The 15,754-nt window shown below is 40.2% G+C and overlaps 1 pseudogene; it reads left to right on the plus strand.

The window, feature by feature from the left end:
* The first annotated feature begins 659 nt into the window (after positions 1-659).
* LOC114303840 (DNA (cytosine-5)-methyltransferase DRM2-like) lies at positions 660-15,002 on the plus strand (annotated as a pseudogene).
* The last annotated feature ends 752 nt before the right edge of the window (positions 15,003-15,754 follow it).

The raw sequence follows: 15,754 nt of genomic DNA on the forward strand, positions 1-15,754 counted from the left end.
GTGTTAAGGTGGGGTTTCAAAGAGAAAATGTAAGAGACTCATAGGGTTCAAAGAAGTAGGGGAATCCAAAGAATAAAGGTATGGATAAATAGTAACCCTCTATAAAACTATAGTCATTATAGCATTATTAAAATATAAGTGATGCATTTTGTAATTTATTTTTTATTGCTCACCTTTTGAGATGCAAAATTACTACTTAAGATTTTATATTTATATTTTGCTCATATATTTTACTTATAGAGAGGTACAATTTATAATTTTAGGTTTGAACGTGAGGGTTTTTTGTTGCAGCTGAGGTTCTTTTGTTTTCACCAAGATAGAGAGAGGGGTTTTTTGTTAGGAGTGTTGTTATTAGTACTCCATCAATTATTTTGGATCCCTTATTTTTTAACCCTTTTTTTAATTATAATAATAACCTCAAATGAAATTACTAAAAAGAACATCAATAATTTTGGAACACCCCATCTCACAATGAAGCCCACACACCCACTACATCATGAGCTAGGGTTTATGAGAGCACTCACATCCATCACCACTCATCCATCTTCTCCAAATCCCACCTTCAAAACCTATCCACCCTCAAAACCTTGAAAACCCTTTGGCAACAATATTCTGATGGTAATTGTGACAACTATTTGATTACCTACACTTCTCCGACAATGACAATGAGTGGAAGTTTTTTCGGCAATCACAACTCCATGAGACGAGATGAGTACAACAATAAAAGCTCAGAGGAGATTCATAGCCTTGATGGTGTTTTCAGCTCAGAGGATATTGGCCTTGTAAGGATAAGTTTCTTGAAAAAAAAATGACAAAAATAATAAAAACTGTTCGTCATTTTTTTGGGACTGAACTCCCAAACATAAAACCGAAATTCAGGAACACAGGCCCAAATATTGTTCATTTGTTCAGAAACAAGTAACCGACCATTTCTTATTTGTTCAGGAACAAAACTCATGGAGACCGCGAAACTTACAAAAGGGGAGTTTTGAATTCACAACAAAAAAAATCCTACATTTATTTTCTTAAATCGTGAACATGTATGTGGAGATGAAGTAGTAATCAATTTCGTAGGTTTTGTTAGAGTTTTGGGGAGATAGACTTTTTGGGGTGTGGGGGTGTGCATTCAATTGAATGGGTGGAATGTTTTCACAAGGATAATTTTGATATTATTTGGAGGGAGAAAAGAAATTTTAAAAGTTTTAGAATTTATAAGTTAGAGTCCAAAGAATTATGGTGTTCAAAATAATTAATGAGGTGCTAATAGCAGCACTTATTTGTTGGTAGGTTTTTGTAGATGCGTGTTCTTAGGACATAAAAAGAAAAATAAAAAAATAAAAAAAAAACATAATAGTTTGGAGTGAGAGGTATGAAAGGGAGAGTGGCAATGGAAGGGAAAGTTAGAGGAGTGTGGTACAATGGGTTGTAGTTAAAGGAATAGAAAGAGAAATAATAGAGAGAGAATGAGGAAGAAGAATGGTATACTTCTGCAAATTTGAAGATGTCCAAAGGGTATTTTGTTCTTAAAATAAAGCCTACTCTCTTCATGGGTGTGTGGATCTCATAGTCAACTAACTTAGATGGAAAGGTGGACAGTGCACTTTGGTCCACAAATCATGTGGGGGTTATGTGGTCATTTCTAAACGTTAGGAAGGTAAATCGCACATGACCCAAACCACATGAAGGTAAAATGAAGTTTTCCCTAGTTAATACATATATATTTTTTAACGTCTAATGAAATACCAAAGTAAAAAATGAGTGTGAGAGTGATTTAAAATATAAAATTTGTTATAAATTAGTAGTTATATATATGAAAAATATTATGTAAAATTATTTTGCGTTATAAAAATATTATGCAAATTAGTATTATATATCATGCAAATGTTTGATAATTAGTTAGAATATTTTTCAATCCGCCAATCCGTCCAAAACCTCCCAAATAGCAATTTTCCAATCTGTCAACCCATTATTCAATTTATAATTTTACTCTTAAACTACTCAAATGGCACCGCGTACACCCCTAATTGTTAGATTAGTAATCGAGAAGTTGAAACAAACACCCATACACCTAAAGAAGTGTGAAAGGACAACTAAAATTCCAAATCAAGTGTATCAATGAATTTCCAAGGATATTTTTGCACTTTCATTTTTTTTTTTTTTTTTTTTTGGTCCGAGCCATTGTAAGTTTTGCTGGTAATTTAAAAGGAGATTTATTAGAAAATTCTCCTTCAATTAATTCATAAGATATTTTTATATTTCAATAAGTCCTATTATTTTAAATATTTAATCTACCAAATCCTAATTTTCATATTTAAGGTATTTCATGGACAATTTTACCCTTACAAATATTTTTTGAACCCTTAGCAGGTTGGTGATGTGAACATTCACATTAAATAAATTTGACAGTGTGAAAATGTGAACATTAATACGCGTTTCACTCTATTATTATTATTATTATTATTATTATTATTATTATTATTATTATTATTATTATTATTATTATTATTATTAGGGGTATTTGGTAACTATGTCACCTATAGGACTTATTGGAATATAAGAAAATAATTTTGACTAAGACACAATTTGGTTAGATAGATATACAGGAAAGTGAAAGACAAAAAAATTATGTATTTCTTTAAATAAAGTCCTGGAAACTAAAATTTCTTCTACAACTCAAATTAACTTGTTAGTTAAGCTAACAATTTCTTGCAAAATAGACAGAAAAAAATTTATTTTTTCCCACAAAGCTTTCCTTTTGCCCATATTTCTCTCCACAACTCCCTGTTATGCAGTGATTATATTTTTTCCCATCATTTTCCTACAAAATTTTTCTTCTATTCAAATGCATGCAAGAAAATAAATTTTTATTTCTTTTTCCTTTCTTTCACTTCGCTTTCTACTATTTTCATTTTCTATCATACGCTTCTTTCTAAACAAACGAAACCTAAGTGAAACATAAGTATGTAAGGAATAATTTATTAAAAAATTAATAAATCCCCCAAACTTAAAACTCTAATTAGGATATAAGTTAAACATTTCAAGACCAAATAAGGAGCATTGTTTGTTACCATTGTCAAAAGTTTTCGATTTTCTCCTTTGGTCTACGGTTCAAGTTGTGCTCTCTTACTTATTCTATGGAAATTTTTTGCAGATCATTTGATTCTATTTAGTTTGGATCCAAATAATTTAATAAAAAAACCTTTTGCACATAGAAAAGTTTGTAAACTTCACAACCCTATTAGCTTAATGTGAGAAGGATCTTTAATTCTACAAATGAGATCCACGGATCATTTCAAATTCCTCTATTTTTTTCCCAACCAATAGTGCTCAAGGCTAACTATGTGTTGTTTTTCTTCTACAAGTAAGCTTAAGCCTAATACGGATTGGTGCTCAGAAAGAAACCTAGGCCAAGTGGGATATAGTGGAATTCTGAGAGATCAGACTCGAAAATGGCTTTGGAGATACTATGGGAAGTTGGGAAATTGCTTGAACCTAGAAACTGAGATTTAGGCCATGTACAGAGAGTTCACCATCACGCTACAAAAAGGCGTCATTGGGATGGAGATCGAGTTGGACTTTGAAATGGCAGTGTGCCTAATTCAAGATCAAGCAAACCCCAATTTTCCTTAGAAAGAGTTGATAGGGGTAGAATAATCTGAATGTGTAGTTGTTTTGAAAGACCCATAGAATTTCATCAAAGATTTACTCCTTGTTAACATGACCATTAGCCATCCATTTTAATGAAACGTCCAAAGGCAATTGTGGGTCCCCTATATTTTTATTACGAAAATGTAGCACTCACCCCCAAAGGGGTTTGAATACAATTTCCTGATTCTTATATGATATTGAGCCATAATTTGTAGACTCCAAGATTCTTCCATGCTGATTGTCACGCCCCCAAACCGCCCCTAGTAGTTTGGTGCCGTGATGGCCAGTAACCCGAGGTTACCGAAGGCCGTCTTACAAAAATCACACACAATCAGAGTATGAAATATGGGGCTTACAAGAGCGGAAGCAAAATATACATATAAACTGAGTTGTCCATGAGAGCCGTGCATAAGTCCAGTGGAATGCCATACATCAACATCTTTACAAGTCTTACAATTTTAGATACAACAAAATGGAACACAAAATACATCCTGACCAAAAGGCTTCTCAAGCCGACATATGCCAAAACAAACAAAGAAAACATAAGCCGAGAAGCATAATCTTCAAGACGATGCAAAACGCAAATCCAAAACATGTCGGCAAAGCACCCAAAACACATCGGCAATCACGTCTAGGCCTCAATGCCTTCTTGTTCATCACCTACATATATATAGAGAGGGTGAGCTTGGATACTCAGTGAATGATACTAGAAATAAAGGTTTTGCATGATTGATATCCAAGATTTCTTTCAAAACTATACATAGCATACTTTTCGATCAAGAGGGAAATCAAGTTCATTTGCCGGCTTTCATGTTCCTTGGATGTTAATAACATCTACTTATTTCAAGGGGTGATGACATATCAAGACAAGAGTTTCAAGACAAGCTGTGCTGCGAAAGTTTAGAGTCCTCTAGCACTAAGGACTGTCAAGACAAGCTGTGCTGCGAAAGTTTAGAGTCCTCTAGCACTAAGGACTGTCAAGACAAGCTGTGCTGCGAAAGTTTAGAGTCCTCTAGCACTAAGGACTGTCAAGACAAGCTGTGCTGCGAAAGTTTAGAGTCCTCTAGCACTAAGGACTGTCAAGACAAGCTGTGCTGCAAAAGTTTAGAGTCCTCTAGCACTAAGGACTGTCAAGACAAGCTGTGCTGCGAAAGTTTAGAGTCCTCTAGCACTAAGGACTGTCAAGACAAGCTGTGCTGCAAAAGTTTAGAGTCCTCTAGCACTAAGGACTGTCAAGACAAGCTGTGCTGCAAAAGTTTAGAGTCCTCTAGCACTAAGGACTGTCAAGACAAGTCATCAAAACAAGATAGCATTTGATATACAAAATAGGGATAGTCATTCATGCTAGATCAAGTACTTTTCAAAACAAGGCAAGACGAGATTTATGAAAGCAAGTGTAACATAGCTTTATTAAAAATACCACTCACATCGTTTCTTCACACGTCGGGGTCGAGACAAGCCCAAGTCCTACAACACATGGCAAAGCCTATTGAATGCGCTTTCAAACGAGTCTCTCATATACACAAATGTTTCCGGAAAACATGCTGGGCACCAACCAGGTCTAGGCCGAGGTTCCACACCTCCTTGCCGAGGTGTGTTCCCGAGGGCCACATGCAAGGAAAGAGGTCGGGAAACTCTGGGTTTCCCTCTGTTGATGAACATGAAGAACATGAGTGTGAAAACATGGAAAATACGAATGCTTGATCATAATCCGCCATCACAAATCTGGGATTTTCGTGCTATGAGTTTGAAAACATGGACCTGGGTACCCGTAGTTGAAAATCATGCAAGAACAAACACAAATCATGAGTCTAGGCGAAAAGCTTTCGGATCAAAACAAGACTTTCTTGAAGAACACATGAATGTCATTTTCTCTTTCTAGAATCGAGCTTCAAAACGATGCATGGCTTACAAATCATTTTCAATCATGCAATGCAATAACATAAACATAAAGAACATCATGAGCAGATCAAGAATCTAACCTTAGAACACGGATCTAACGGTTCGATCTCTAGGAATCAAGCTTGAAGATCTACTTCTCTCTCAAGAACTCTTCTCCCTCTTCTAGAGCTTCTCTCTCTCTACAAGGCAAGTTTATGATACCAAATGATAGTTTTCTATACCCGGTTCTGGGGTTAACCCTCTGCTGAGACACGTGGCGGCGACTGGTTGGGTCCATCCTGAAAAGGTGGCTGACAGGCCAGACAAAGCATGGTGGAAGGGTGTTCAACAAGCAAAGCGGTATGGGCTTTCTGACAGACTATGACGTCGGCTAACAACAAGGCATATCTAACAAGCTACACGGAGTGGCACTCCGGCAAGGGGTGACATCGGCTAACAAAGACTTCGGCGACTGAGGTGACAATGACCTCGGCTAGGAAGGACAACACTTGACTAAGCTGTGCCACATCTTGGCCTAGATGCGCCACACCTCGGCCTAGGTCATACCACTTCCAGGACGAGATCACTTGGGTGCAAGGTAACATCTCGGCTAATGTGGTCAAGGCAAGGACTGAGGTCGACAAGGGGTTCCAAGGTACTATTACTAGACTAAGGATGACCTCGGCATTGGAATAACATCGGCTAGTATAACTCAGGCAAGGCGTAGCCTAAGTTTCACATCAAGGAAGGAATAAGACAAGCATACTACACTTAGACAAATCACAAGGCTTCAAAACAAGGCATGGATCACATTAACTCAAACGAAACAAATCACAACACACACATGCAAGCTAAACAAGTCATAATCATACAGATGCTCATAAACATGATGAGAACATGAAATGTGGGTCACTACAGTCTACCCTCCTTAAGGAAGTTTGGTCCCCAAACTTAAGTTACCTTGTCCTACGAATAACTCCGGGTAACGGATTTTCATCTCTTCTTCCTTTTCCCATGTGGCCTCCGCGCCATTATGTTTTTCCCATTCGATTTTCACCATTGATATCGACTTGTTTCTCAACTGCCTCACTTGTCTGTCGATGATTCTCATCGGCTTCTCTTCGTAGCCCAAGTCTTCATTAACCACAACCCCGGAGTAATCTATTACATGCAGTGGGTCTCGGATATATTTTCTCAGCATCGAAACATGGAACACACTGTGGACTCGACTCAAATCTGGTGGCAAAGCAAGCCTGTAAGCAACGGTGTTAATCCTCTCAAGAATTTCAAATGGCCCAACGTATCGGGGTGCAAGCTTGCCCTTCTTCCCAAATCTCGTAACTCCTGTCATCGGCGAGACCTTCAAAAATACATGGTCCCCAATTTCAAATTCTAACTCCCTCCTTCTTTGATCGGCATAACACTTCTGTCGACTCTGTGCAGTCTTAATCCTTTGCTGAATGAGTTTGATCTTTTCAGTTGTCATTCGAACCAATTCGGGGCCAATTAGAGCTTTGTCTCCCACTTCAGTCCAACATATCGGCGATTTACATTCCCTTCCATACAAAGCTTCATACGGCGCCATGCCAATGCTGGCTTGATAACTGTTGTTGTACGCGAACTCTACTAATGGCAAATGTGATTCCCAACTTCCCTGGAGGTCCAACACGCACAGTCTGAGCATGTCTTCGAGTGTCTGAATCGTTCTTTCTGTCTGTCCGTCGGTCTGGGGGTGAAAGGCTGTGCTAAACCTCAACTCTGTCCCCAAGGCTCCTTGTAGACTCTGCCAAAATCTAGAAACGAACTTCGGATCTCGGTCTGACACAATGGACATCGGCACACCATGAAGCCTAACGATCTCATTCATGTACAATTCGGCAAGTCGGTTGGCATTGAATGTAGTCTTGACAAGCAAAAAGTGAGCTGACTTAGTAAACCTGTCAACTATAACCCAAATGGAATCCATACCTCTTTGCGTCCTCGGCAAACCCACTACGAAATCCATGGAGATGTGCTCCCATTTCCACTCAGGAATTGACAAGGGTTGAAGAAGTCCTGCTGGTCTCTGGTGTTCTGCCTTCACTCGCTGACAACACAGACACTGGGATACAAACTCGGCTATCTCTCTTTTCATGTTTGGCCACCAAAAGGTCCGCTTTACGTCCCGATACATCTTGGTGCTCCCTGGATGAGCGGCAAATTTGGAACTATGGGCCTCTTGCAAAATCTTCCTTTTTAACTCTGGTACGTCGGCCACGCACAATCTTCCTTCAAACTTAAGCACCTGATTCTCTATAGTGTATCCCGGCCTCGGCTTGGTGACGAATTCATCAGTTACCTTCTTGAGGAATTTATCCTCCCTCTGACTAGTCTTCACTTCCTCAATAATAGTTGGTTCCACCGAAACCGCTGTCAGGCACGCCAAACTTCCAACTAACTTCCTGCTCAATGCGTCGGCTACGGAATTTGCCTTACCTGGGTGGTACTGAATCTGCATGTCATAATCCTTCAGTAGCTCGAGCCATCTTCTCTGCCTCATATTTAACTCTTTCTGGGTGAACAAGTATTTCAGACTCTTGTGGTCGGTGAAAACTTGGCAAGATGTTCCGTACAGGTAATGACGCCAGATCTTCAGAGCAAAAACCACGGCAGCTAACTCCAGGTCATGGGTAGGATAATTCTTTTCATTGGGCTTCAATTGACGAGACGCGTACGCTATGACTTTACCTTTTTGCATTAAAACGCAACCCAAACCTTTGTGTGAAGCATCGCTGTAAATCTGAAATTCCTCATTAGCTGATGGTAGTACCAAAACTGGTGCTGTAACCAACCTCGCCTTCAGCTCCTGGAAAGCTGATTCTCTTTCGTCGGTCCATTCATAAGCTGTTCCCTTCTTCGTTAGTTGTGTCAATGGCACTGCAATCCTCGAGAAATCCTTTACAAACTTTCTGTAATAACCTGCCAAACCCAGAAAACTACGAATCTCGGACACGTTGGTCGGCGTCGGCCAATTCATAATGGCTTCAATCTTACTGGGGTCAACTGATATACCGTCTTCATTAATCACATGCCCTAGAAACGAAATGCTGGAAAGCCAAAACTCGCATTTACTTAACTTGGCGTACAACTTCTTATCTCTCAAGGTCTGCAGGGCAAGTCTCAGATGATTCTCGTGCTCGCTCGCACTCCCAGAATAGATCAATATGTCGTCGATAAAAATAATGACAAATTCATCTAGGTACGGCTTAAAGACTCTGTTCATCAGGTCCATGAATGCTGCTGGGGCATTGGTTACTCCGAAGGGCATCACCAAAAATTCGTAGTGGCCATACCTTGTCCGAAAAGCAGTCTTCTCGATATCCTCGGCTTTAACCTTCAACTGGTGGTAGCCCGACCTAAGGTCAATCTTGGAAAAGACTCGTGCTCCTCGTAGCTGATCAAGCAAATCATCGATTCTTGGCAATGGGTATTTGTTCTTAATGGTCGCCTTATTAAGTTCTCTGTAGTCAATGCAAAGACGAAGGGTGCCGTCCTTTTTCTTAACAAATAAAACGGGTGCTCCCCACGGTGAAGTGCTCGGCCTGACGAATCCCTTATCCAACAATTCTTGTAATTGCGATTTCAGTTCTCTAAGTTCAGCTGGAGCCATTCTGTAGGGTGTTTTGGAGATAGGTTGTGTTCCTGGCAAGACGTCCACAGCAAACTCTATTTCTCTATCGACAAGGTGGCCAGGCAACTCAGTCGGAAAGACGTCGGAGAATTCCTCCACAACGGGTATGTCGGCTAACTCAACATTTCCATTCAGATCACTTAGTATACTGCATAAGTAACCCTTACATCCTTTTTGGATCAACTTGTAGGCCTTCATGGATGAGATTAAGTAAGGTGGGGGTACAACTCCTTTACCCTGGAAAATGACCTCGGCTTGACTTGGGGTCTTCAATGTGACGTTCTTAGTAACACAATTAATGGATGCATGATTCGCCGCTAACCAGTCCATTCCCAATATAACATCGAAGTGAGTCATGTTTAATGGCATCAAATCAACTAACAATTCTACACTCTCAATCATAGCAATACACGCCCTATAAATGGATGTAACAATCATATTTCTCCCAGATGGGGTAGACACAGATAATACATAATCAAGGGGTTCTAATTCTCTATCCAACTTCTCGGCGAATATAGTGGACACAAATGAATGCGTAGAACCCGAATCAATCAGTACGTATGCATCTTGAGAACAAATTGAGAGGGTACCTGACACTACCGCCTCGGCATTCTGGGCGTCTCCTGGTACTAATGCAAAAACTCTGCCCTGCCTCGCCTGTATTCCCCCGATGTTATTCTTCTGTGTAGAGCCCGAGGTGCTTCCATTCCTCTTCCCATCATCGGTCCTTGCTTTCGGGCAGTCCTTCACGCGATGGCCTATCTCGCCACACTCATAACAAGCTCCCGTTGCCCAACGACAAACCCCGAAATGTTGCTTTCCACAACTCGCGCACATCGGCTTGGCGTTACCTTCCTGATTTGAGTTGCTGGAACTGTCTGTGCTCATTCTCTTCTTGGCATTGAACGGAACTCGGCGACTATCATAATTCTGTCTCTTCCTCTGACCCTCACTTGAACTCTGGTATCGGTTTAAATTAGCTTCAGCCAGGATGGCCTTGTCCAGTACTCCGGCGTACGTCGGCATATTGAGCATATTGACCCGATCTTGTATCGGCCCACGCAACCCACTTTCGAACTTCCTCGCCTTTCGATACTCGTCATCAACCATATGAGGCGCATACCTCGCCAGTTCAGTAAAGGCACGATCGTATTCTGCGACCGTCTTGTTCCCTTGGACCAGATTCTGAAACTCCGTGGTCTTTCGGTCTCGGACGCTGAGGGGGAAATGCTTGTTGTAGAACAACTCCAAAAATTTTGCCCAAGTCAAACCCGGATTGCTTTCTCGGACCATCATCCACCACCTACGAGCATCGTCATCTAACGTGAATGCTGCCAGAGATACCTTCTGAGCGTCTGTACTGGGGAAAACTTCAAACAACTTCTCCATCTCTAAAACCCATGCCTCGGCTTTCATTGGTTCTATGCCTCCCTGAAATCTCGGCGGTTTCATCTTCTTGAACTCTCTGATTAGAGTTATCGTGTCGTTCCCATACAAAGCCTGCTGCGGAGGCACTTGCGGCACCGGAGGGGGTGGAGCTGCATATCGGCCATTCGTCTGTTCGGCATGCATAGAAGTGGTACCAGTATCCTGCGGCCTAGATTGCCTCTGCTCACGAACCAAGCCTTCGACTAACCTTTCCAATCTCTCCAACCTGTCTTCCGATCGATCTCGGCCAACCGGGGGTCTACCTCTCCTCATGATGCTAGGGGGGGGGAAGATGCAAGATGAGACTTTAAAACAACTAAACAGATAACACATGTGCAAGTAACGAGCGTCTAAGCCAAAACGAGGCACACATAGTCAAGTAGCAAGCAATATGATGCAATCTTAACTTTCTTCTAAGGGAAATCCTAGGCTCTCTAGAACTCAAGGTGTGTGATTAACGTACTACAAGGATCTTGGGCTCTGATACCAATCTGTCACGCCCCCAAACCGCCCCTAGTAGTTTGGTGCCGTGATGGCCAGTAACCCGAGGTTACCGAAGGCCGTCTTACAAAAATCACACACAATCAGAGTATGAAATATGGGGCTTACAAGAGCGGAAGCAAAATATACATATAAACTGAGTTGTCCATGAGAGCCGTGCATAAGTCCAGTGGAATGCCATACATCAACATCTTTACAAGTCTTACAATTTTAGATACAACAAAATGGAACACAAAATACATCCTGACCAAAAGGCTTCTCAAGCCGACATATGCCAAAACAAACAAAGAAAACATAAGCCGAGAAGCATAATCTTCAAGACGATGCAAAACGCAAATCCAAAACATGTCGGCAAAGCACCCAAAACACATCGGCAATCACGTCTAGGCCTCAATGCCTTCTTGTTCATCACCTACATATATATAGAGAGGGTGAGCTTGGATACTCAGTGAATGATACTAGAAATAAAGGTTTTGCATGATTGATATCCAAGATTTCTTTCAAAACTATACATAGCATACTTTTCGATCAAGAGGGAAATCAAGTTCATTTGCCGGCTTTCATGTTCCTTGGATGTTAATAACATCTACTTATTTCAAGGGGTGATGACATATCAAGACAAGAGTTTCAAGACAAGCTGTGCTGCGAAAGTTTAGAGTCCTCTAGCACTAAGGACTGTCAAGACAAGCTGTGCTGCGAAAGTTTAGAGTCCTCTAGCACTAAGGACTGTCAAGACAAGCTGTGCTGCGAAAGTTTAGAGTCCTCTAGCACTAAGGACTGTCAAGACAAGCTGTGCTGCGAAAGTTTAGAGTCCTCTAGCACTAAGGACTGTCAAGACAAGCTGTGCTGCGAAAGTTTAGAGTCCTCTAGCACTAAGGACTGTCAAGACAAGCTGTGCTGCAAAAGTTTAGAGTCCTCTAGCACTAAGGACTGTCAAGACAAGCTGTGCTGCGAAAGTTTAGAGTCCTCTAGCACTAAGGACTGTCAAGACAAGCTGTGCTGCAAAAGTTTAGAGTCCTCTAGCACTAAGGACTGTCAAGACAAGCTGTGCTGCAAAAGTTTAGAGTCCTCTAGCACTAAGGACTGTCAAGACAAGTCATCAAAACAAGATAGCATTTGATATACAAAATAGGGATAGTCATTCATGCTAGATCAAGTACTTTTCAAAACAAGGCAAGACGAGATTTATGAAAGCAAGTGTAACATAGCTTTATTAAAAATACCACTCACATCGTTTCTTCACACGTCGGGGTCGAGACAAGCCCAAGTCCTACAACACATGGCAAAGCCTATTGAATGCGCTTTCAAACGAGTCTCTCATATACACAAATGTTTCCGGAAAACATGCTGGGCACCAACCAGGTCTAGGCCGAGGTTCCACACCTCCTTGCCGAGGTGTGTTCCCGAGGGCCACATGCAAGGAAAGAGGTCGGGAAACTCTGGGTTTCCCTCTGTTGATGAACATGAAGAACATGAGTGTGAAAACATGGAAAATACGAATGCTTGATCATAATCCGCCATCACAAATCTGGGATTTTCGTGCTATGAGTTTGAAAACATGGACCTGGGTACCCGTAGTTGAAAATCATGCAAGAACAAACACAAATCATGAGTCTAGGCGAAAAGCTTTCGGATCAAAACAAGACTTTCTTGAAGAACACATGAATGTCATTTTCTCTTTCTAGAATCGAGCTTCAAAACGATGCATGGCTTACAAATCATTTTCAATCATGCAATGCAATAACATAAACATAAAGAACATCATGAGCAGATCAAGAATCTAACCTTAGAACACGGATCTAACGGTTCGATCTCTAGGAATCAAGCTTGAAGATCTACTTCTCTCTCAAGAACTCTTCTCCCTCTTCTAGAGCTTCTCTCTCTCTACAAGGCAAGTTTATGATACCAAATGATAGTTTTCTATACCCGGTTCTGGGGTTAACCCTCTGCTGAGACACGTGGCGGCGACTGGTTGGGTCCATCCTGAAAAGGTGGCTGACAGGCCAGACAAAGCATGGTGGAAGGGTGTTCAACAAGCAAAGCGGTATGGGCTTTCTGACAGACTATGACGTCGGCTAACAACAAGGCATATCTAACAAGCTACACGGAGTGGCACTCCGGCAAGGGGTGACATCGGCTAACAAAGACTTCGGCGACTGAGGTGACAATGACCTCGGCTAGGAAGGACAACACTTGACTAAGCTGTGCCACATCTTGGCCTAGATGCGCCACACCTCGGCCTAGGTCATACCACTTCCAGGACGAGATCACTTGGGTGCAAGGTAACATCTCGGCTAATGTGGTCAAGGCAAGGACTGAGGTCGACAAGGGGTTCCAAGGTACTATTACTAGACTAAGGATGACTTCGGCATTGGAATAACATCGGCTAGTATAACTCAGGCAAGGCGTAGCCTAAGTTTCACATCAAGGAAGGAATAAGACAAGCATACTACACTTAGACAAATCACAAGGCTTCAAAACAAGGCATGGATCACATTAACTCAAACGAAACAAATCACAACACACACATGCAAGCTAAACAAGTCATAATCATACAGATGCTCATAAACATGATGAGAACATGAAATGTGGGTCACTACACTGATGCCAGAAAAAAAAGGATATATTCATAACTTGCCAACCGACAACCGGTTCCAACTTCTTCCAATCCCACCACTAACCATACAAGAAGCTTTTCCTTAACGAAAAAATGGTGGCCTAAATGGGACAAAAGGTCAAAGTTGAATTACCTTCTAACTTGTGTTGGAAGTGCAAAACTCACTGAGAGGATACGAAAAGGTACTTGAAAAGTCAAATGGAGAACCTCCCCTAGACGTCCAAAAATACGTGCTCGAGCAGTGCAAGAAATGGAACTTGGTTTGGGTTGGGAAGAACAAGGTTGCACTAGTTGAACTTAATAAGATAGAGATAGTGATGGGGGTTTCCAAGAAACCACATGAGGGCAGTCAGTCGAAACAAAATATACAAAATGCTTGGCAACACTTTTTAGGTTTGACTCCATAGCATCATGATCATATAGTCTATATTAGTTTTTCCTTAGGCTGTGTTTAATTTAAATATTTGAGGCAAGATTTGGGAAATGATAGAAAAAAAAATGAAGGAAATAGAAATTAAAAATAAAATTTTTGTCGTGTTTCTCTTTACTATTTCTTTTCCTTCCATGGATATATGTAAAGAAAAGTGAATGAAATAGAAACTAGAAACATTTTTTTTCACATGTAAATGAAATAGAAACTAGAAACTATATTTTTTGCATGTTTATCTTTCCCTTTCCCTCCATTGATAGTGGTAAAGAAAAGTGAATAAAATAGAAACTTGAAAGTATATTTTTGTCACATGTGAATGAATTAGAAACTAGAAACTAATTTTTTGTCATGTTTCCTTTCATTTTCCTTTCCCTCCTCAAATGAATTTGTTGCAGGTTGATACAATGGGATACCATTTTTCAGTCTTGAAGTCTTTGTTCCCTGGTGGCATTAACCTCCTTTCGCTTTTCTCTGGAATTGGTGAAGCTAGCATCGCATTGCACAAACTTAGGATTCCTTTAAAGAACATAGTTTCTGTTGAGAAATTAGAGATATGTCAAACCATTCTCCATTGGTGGTGGGAAGAAACAAACCAGAAAGGCAATCTAATTCACATTGAATACGTGCAAGACGTGAATGCTCATATGATCGCCCGATGGATTGAGTCGTATAGTGGGATTGATCTCATGATTGGTGGGAGCCATTGTAATAATCTTATTGGGGGCAATCGTGTCAGCAGAGACAGGCATGAGGAAAAGCAGTCTTCTTTGTTCTTTGACTATTTCCACATTTTAAACCTTGTCAAGTCTATGATGAATCAGCATTGATCGTATATGATGATGCTTCTGCATTCGTTCAACAATTTATTCCCTTTTGTTTGTTATTTTGTTTAGTAATGATAGTTTAGTTTACATACATTGAATTTTAAAATTGTTGTTTATGCATTTTTTTTGTAGTGTTTTGGCAATCATTTTGCATGTCTATTTTTTTATGAAGTTTTCAACTATTTATAAATTTCCGTACAATTTTATTTTATTTTTCAATATAAAGTCATTGATTGTTTTCAATACTATGAGGAAGCCCATAACTAAGATTTCTTGGGAATTTGATTTTTAAGTTCTTAACATTTTACAAGCGTGATACAAAATATTTCTATATAGTAATAAAAAGTTGTACATTGACAGGACAATCATGCTACGTGCACAAAAGGTTTGAAACACGTAATGCACAGATGTGACACATAGAATGCACAAATCTGTGTCACATATGTACATTACGTATTTCAAACCTTCTGTGCACCTAGACTTTTTCTTGAGAAGACAATTAAATTATGTGTTCGTCTAATAACATTATGCAGTCATTTTAATTTTATTTTTTTGAAAATTCGTCACATGCTTCTTATTATTGGGTGAGCTGCCCCGACTCATTCCAACTCCAAATAATTTTATAACAAACACAGAAACTAAAAACAAAAATAAACACCTAAAATAAATTTCTTTTTGTCAATGAGCTCACGATTTGTAAAATTCTATCTATCCATATATATTACGTGTCTTGTTTTGTAACTAACTTCCACATC

The sequence above is a fragment of the Camellia sinensis genome, chromosome 1 (assembly GCF_055761805.1).
Source record: "Camellia sinensis isolate YWXY chromosome 1, ASM5576180v1, whole genome shotgun sequence".
NCBI classification, from domain to species: domain Eukaryota; kingdom Viridiplantae; phylum Streptophyta; class Magnoliopsida; order Ericales; family Theaceae; genus Camellia; species Camellia sinensis.